This window comes from Eschscholzia californica, unplaced genomic scaffold, assembly GCF_041429995.1.
Source record: "Eschscholzia californica isolate CP2 unplaced genomic scaffold, dmEscCali1.0.p SCAF_6, whole genome shotgun sequence".
Taxonomy (NCBI): Eukaryota; Viridiplantae; Streptophyta; class Magnoliopsida; order Ranunculales; family Papaveraceae; genus Eschscholzia; species Eschscholzia californica.
In genome coordinates, this window is record NW_028238483.1 from 279,001 (window position 1) to 285,000 (window position 6,000).

Genomic DNA, 6,000 nt, shown 5'->3' on the forward strand with positions numbered 1-6,000 from the left:
AACGACGATACTTCATTACCATCACCCTCTTAATTACCGTAAGTAAATCATTACCGTGGAAATCTGTTCCGACAACTTCACGAGCCGCGACACCTAAGCACTCCGACGACGGTTACCCTTCTATTGCCCACTTTGACTTTCTTATTTATATTTGATCGAGTATCTGACTTGACCGTCGGAGCCCCCTTAGGCCGGCACCATCCCGGTGTCCCAGAGGCTTCACGATCTCTTCTCTCTTTTTGTGTGCAGGTTCTTTTCGACACGTAGCCGGTCCCCGAAGCATCCGACCCGACCCGACAAGACTTTGACCGTTGACCCGTTGACTGTCAGACTTTCCGACCCGTAGACATTTTACCGTCTACACTTTCTCTGACCACATCTCCTCCCACAAGTATCAATGTGGGACTAACGCTAATTTTTCCTTCACAGATTGAAACTAGAGGATTATCTTTCATTGAACAATGGAGATGAAAGACTTTAGTGAATTTGGACTCTGATATCATTTACTAGTTTGGTCCATAGACCGTACTTGTCCCCAAGTGACTGGACTATCTCACCCAAAAAAACTAGGTAAAGAGGTGGGGTTTTCTCTCATGCTTACAAAGTAACCACCGTCCTCCACTACTAATGTGGACTAAACGACCACATAAACCTAACTGAGTATTTACTAACTTCTTGTGCGTTGCACTTTCAAGACTATAAAATGTTCAAAACTACTGATTGTATATGAAATATATGTTGGAATCAGAGTCGATTTTGGCTTGACTCGACTTGTCAAACTCAGAAACAGAATGCGCTATTGCGTTCGTCTCGTCAAGCTCTTCAACTTAGAGCCAAGAATCACTCGAATTCGATTCCCGATGAATGAGAAATTCAAGTTTAAAGTCTGGACGATGATCGGTTGAAATATGGACTAAACAGGAAAAACGGAAAATTCGTTTGGGGGTCATTTGAGCGAAAAGGACGCGATCAGATCTGGACGGTGGGCGTTCGCTCCGCGGGATTACGCAAGATCTGACGGTCACGCGTTTAGGCCCACAGGACGACTTCGGTATGAGTCCAGACTCGTTGGATCTGAGCGATCCGACGGCGCGCGTCTTCTCCGTGTCGGGATGGATTCAGGATTCCATCAGATACTCATCTAAGGGTCATTTTCTTGATCGGTTGGGACGAATTCGGTACAGATCCAAAGCCATCCGACGACAGGCGTTCACCCGAGATTTAAAGCCACATCTAACGTCCCAGATTACTACCGACTCAAGAAATTAGTTATTGTTTCAGTTTAGTCCACCCTTTCGAAGGGATACATCCTTTAACCCCAAAAGACACTATGCACCCATTCAACTCCTATATAAACAACCCAAACCCACTTCATTCTACACATCAATTCATTCTCTTCTTCTCTTCTCTTCTAACAATTAGAGGTTCTGGTTTGTCTAGAATATCTGATTGAGAAGTAATTCTAGAGGTTCTGGTGTGCCTAGAATATCTAGAAAAATGAAGAAAGAAGTTTTGAGTGAAGTGATAGTCTTAAAGCGTCTAGAAGATCAAATTCATTCTCTTCTTCTCTTCTCTTCTCTTCCAACAATTAGAGGTTCTAGTTTGTCTAGAATATCTTATTGAGAAGTAATTCTAGAGGTTCTGGTTTGCCTAAAATATCTAGAAGAAAAAGGAAGGAAGATGTTTCGAGTGAATTTTTAAAGCATCTAGAAGATCATTCGCATAAGTCCAAGAGCTCATAATACTTACGAAGGTTCGTCCGCTTTCAGAATATAGAACTACCATCTTGAAATTCTGAAAGGAAAGTCGTTGTATCCCAAAGGCATACACCCTAACGTTTGGTACTGTTACGGGGGTGTAAAATGTCTTATGGAAAGAGAATTTATTCTTGCCTCGACTACTTTAATGTTTGTCTAACTCAGTTAATCCGAAAGAAGGAATACTGATAAATCAATATTCGCTTACAGTCTATTTCTATACAAATTAGAGAAAGAAAACTTTATCTTAACCAAGACAAGACAGAGACAAATCAACTTATCGACTGATAACAAGAGGAACAACAATATATTCTTCGTTCGAGGGAGCCTTCTCTTGTGCTTTAATTATTATTGATGCAGAGGAAGGATCTGAAATCAGATAATTGTTGTTTAATCTGATTTTTCAGGTCAAGCTAGTAGCTCAACTTTTGGCGGATGAAGAGACCTTCAAGTCTGTTCCAAAAATACAATTCATGTCAGTCAGACACTTGAAACAAGATCATCTATCTGTTCATTCTCCACATTTTCTGGTTCTGGACATCCGCATTTTTAAATCTCGAAAACAATGGAACAAACTTTTTGTGTATCTACTTGAAAAGTGGGAGTCCATAAGTTCCATTCAAAGTGGGGAGTAATCCAGCATTTATTGAGTTGCGTTTAATGGTTATAAATAAAATAAATGTAAAAATGTGTTCTCTTACTGATGATGCACAAAATGTCCAGACATTGACTAACGTCTGAAGAGTCAAAGATCAAACCAGAAGTCTCTTGGAATAGCTAGGCTTAAGGCAGCAGGACAGCTAACACCCCTGATGGTCCACCATACATTCCCCTAACTGGGAGGTCAGCCAGAATAAACCAGCTCTGCACAAAAAGCCCTCGGCATGGACGGATCAGCCCTGGGATCTCTAAAGGAATAAGGGGGGTCTCTACAGGTTCGGCCCATATCTTATGCCCAAACTTGGGGAGATATCAGCGCTGCGCGACCTAATTACTTAATCTCGGACTTTCTAGAAAGATCTCAGTCGACTACACATCTTGAAGTGTTTAAGCCCGATTGGACTCCACGTATCTAAAGGAGGAAACTTCTCCTCTAAAGTCTATTACCCCGGCAAGATATATACAAAGTATCCTTGAACTTGGGAACTTTCACTTATCAAAGATCCGGGATAGACTCGAAGAGAAACCCTAGATACGCAAAAGAGGTAACTTCTATTACGGTTTGACGGCCACCGCTTCACCACCGCCACTAATCATAGTCGACCTAACTTCGCCTATAAAAGGCCCCCCACATCGTCTCTTCCCCCAAAAATACGATCTCTTCATACCAGAAGGATCACCCCCAAAAACAGAGTTATCACAACTCCCCCCAAAAGGATCAATCAACATTCATTCTTTCACTGCAAAAAGCACCCTGACTGTCTTGAGCGTCAGAGGGGTTTCCGAACCCTTTGCAGGTTTTCCCCCCTCGGGAATAGACGAACAGGAGTAAGGAGCAAGGAGCTGGAGCAAGGAGCAAGGAATCGAAGCAGAACAGAGCAGAGCAGAACAGAGCAGAACAGGAAAGGAGAATTGTACAAGGGAATCTCTCCTCTCACAATAGAATATTCTATCATAACGGAGGCTTTCATGCATCAACTCCCTTTTCCATGCTGATTTCACCGGGAGCTAATTTTCGACATCAGCATTTGGCGCTAGAAGGAGGGGGATCTCTCCAGCAAATCATCACATTCGGTAACCCGAATCCTATTCCATACTTTTTCAGAATTAACCGCTCTTTATAAAAATCTATCAGAAAAACATAATGGCGGGACTGGAAGAGGTCACCAGCTCAGCAGCGGAGCCACCTCTCCCGGAGAAACAGATACTCGGAACCAAGATACTGCCAGATGAAAAGGTCTCAGAGGAAGAGAAAAGAACAGCAGACCTGACCGTGCCCATACAGATCGGGGAAAAGGCCAGCGAAGTAACTTATGTAGGGAGTACTTTAGATAAAGACGAAAAGGCAGAGCTGGCCAATTTCTTGAGAGCGCACCGCCACGTCTTTGCATTCGGGACCGACGAGGTACCTGGGATAGACCCAGGGATCATCACTCACAAACTAAACATTAGAAAGGGAAGCAAGCCAGTGAAGAAAAAGAAAAGGAATTTTTCGGCAGAAAAGCAGGCTGAAATAGCGGAACAAGTTGAGAAACTTCTAACGTCGGGAGTAATAAGGGAAGCCCGATATCCGGAATGGCTAGCCAACGTAGTCTTAGTCAAAAAGAAGAACGGAACGTGGAGAATGTACATAGACTTCACCGGCCTAAACAAGGCTTGCCCGTAGGACAGTTTCCCGTTGCCATCCATAGACCAGCTGGTAGACTCAACAGCTGGACATGAACTGCTGAGCTTCATGGATGCCTTAGTGGGATACCACCAGATCGTTATGCATTTGGCTGACCAAGAGAATACCGCGTTCCTAACGGATCGAGGGCTATACTGTAGGGTTTTGTGTATCCTATACACTAACTAGTGTTCTAAGCGGAATCTCAAACATCACATGTTTAACACTAGATTGTCCAGGATCATTATGTATAAACTAATCAATGAACTAGAGAGGGATAAATACCTTAACGCGTTTTTCCCTCGAACCATTCCAATCGCATGCAAAGATCGAGAGCTCCAATTGTAGCTCCTCTACTTGAGACACCGAGTGAATAGACTTGATCTCCCTTCCTTTCAGACTGCTAAGACTTACTAGAAGGTTGAGAAGAACTCTTCTTCTTGACTAGATTGATAGAACGTGAGATTTTTCACTATATTCCTCTCTCTCCAATAGCTGTATATTCAGAGAGAGAGAGAGCTGTATATTTTTCCTTAGAGAAAAATCCACACCTTTTCTGTTCTCAACTGACCCAATATATAGACAAACCCTAATTAGAATCTCATTCAGATTAGGTTTTCTATTTTCGAGTCACAGAAAAGAATTACCAAAATACCCTTTTGGGGTATTTTGATAATCCCTTAAGTGTGGCCGGCCAGGGCAGCCCACCATGGGCCTTATATGGCCGGCCCAATGAGCCTTCCTTCTATCTTGTCCCGAATCTCCATTCGGACCCTTTCGGCCTTTCTAGTTGAATCCCATCCAACTTTAGCCAGTTCCCGTCTAGTCAATTCTCTCCGATCAAGCTACCACTCTTATGTGTAACCCGTTGTAGGATCCGGTCTATGTTAGCCGCGAATCAACTCCTTGATCCGACGATCGTAGTTGGCTTCTAGCAAAGCATGACGACCCCTAATTGGACCGGACTGGATGATCTTTACGTGTGGTCATCGTTATCCTAACTGACAAATTGATCGCATTGCCACCTTGGTCGAAGGACACTCCTTCGAAAGGACATCTCCTTCAGACCGAACGGATAAATCCTTCACCGACCGACCTAGATCTTCTGAGAAGGGTTCGAGTGAGAGCATACCTGTCGGGACCCAAAAGATGGTGAACTATGCCTGAGCGGGGCGAAGTCAGAGGAAACTCTGGTGAAGGCCCGTAGCAATACTGACGTGCAAATCGTTCGTCTGACTTGGGTATAGGGGCGAAAGACTAATCGAACCATCTAGTAGCTGGTTCCCTCCGAAGTTTCCCTCAGGATAGCTGGAGCTCGCGTGCGAGATCTATCGGGTAAAGCCAATGATTAGAGGCATCGGGGGCGCAGCGCCCGATGTGACACTAAAATGTCACATTTGGAGAGCCTAACTTAGACTAATTACTTCTTTTCGAGTGTTATCAATAATATTTTATGTGTTTTTCATGTTAGGTACCTATTTTGAAGTTAGACATGAAAATCGGAATAAAGGGAACGAATTGTTACTATCATTTCATATGCCGAAAACGAGAGAAAAAACTTCAAGCAAATCAAATGACAAGTATAGTCAATGACGCGTCCGACGGTGAAAACGGTATTCAATTCGAAATTCGGACGGGGAAGATATGGAAGAAAGAAGTCCGAGGGTATTCTAGTCCTTTGTAAGAATTTGAAGATGTAGAGACAAGGATGGAGGCACTCTCTTGGTTTCTAAATCAAAGCCCAAAACCAAGTCCAAGCCTAAGAAATATTAAGAGAAGAAGAATTGTGTAGAGATTTTATGGGCACCCATTTGTTGTCTAAAGACTTAGTCAAGTTTGACTAAGTCTAGGGTTTGAATGAAGTTAGAGAAAGGGGTCAAATACACTATTCATCATCTTCTTCACTAAGAGAGAGAG

The 6,000-nt window shown here is 43.2% G+C and overlaps 1 pseudogene; it reads left to right on the forward strand.

Annotated features, from left to right (window-relative positions):
* Positions 1-5,083: 5,083 nt before the first annotated feature.
* Positions 5,084-6,000, forward strand: part of LOC147530672 (25S ribosomal RNA) — a 3,702-nt pseudogene continuing 2,785 nt past the window's right edge.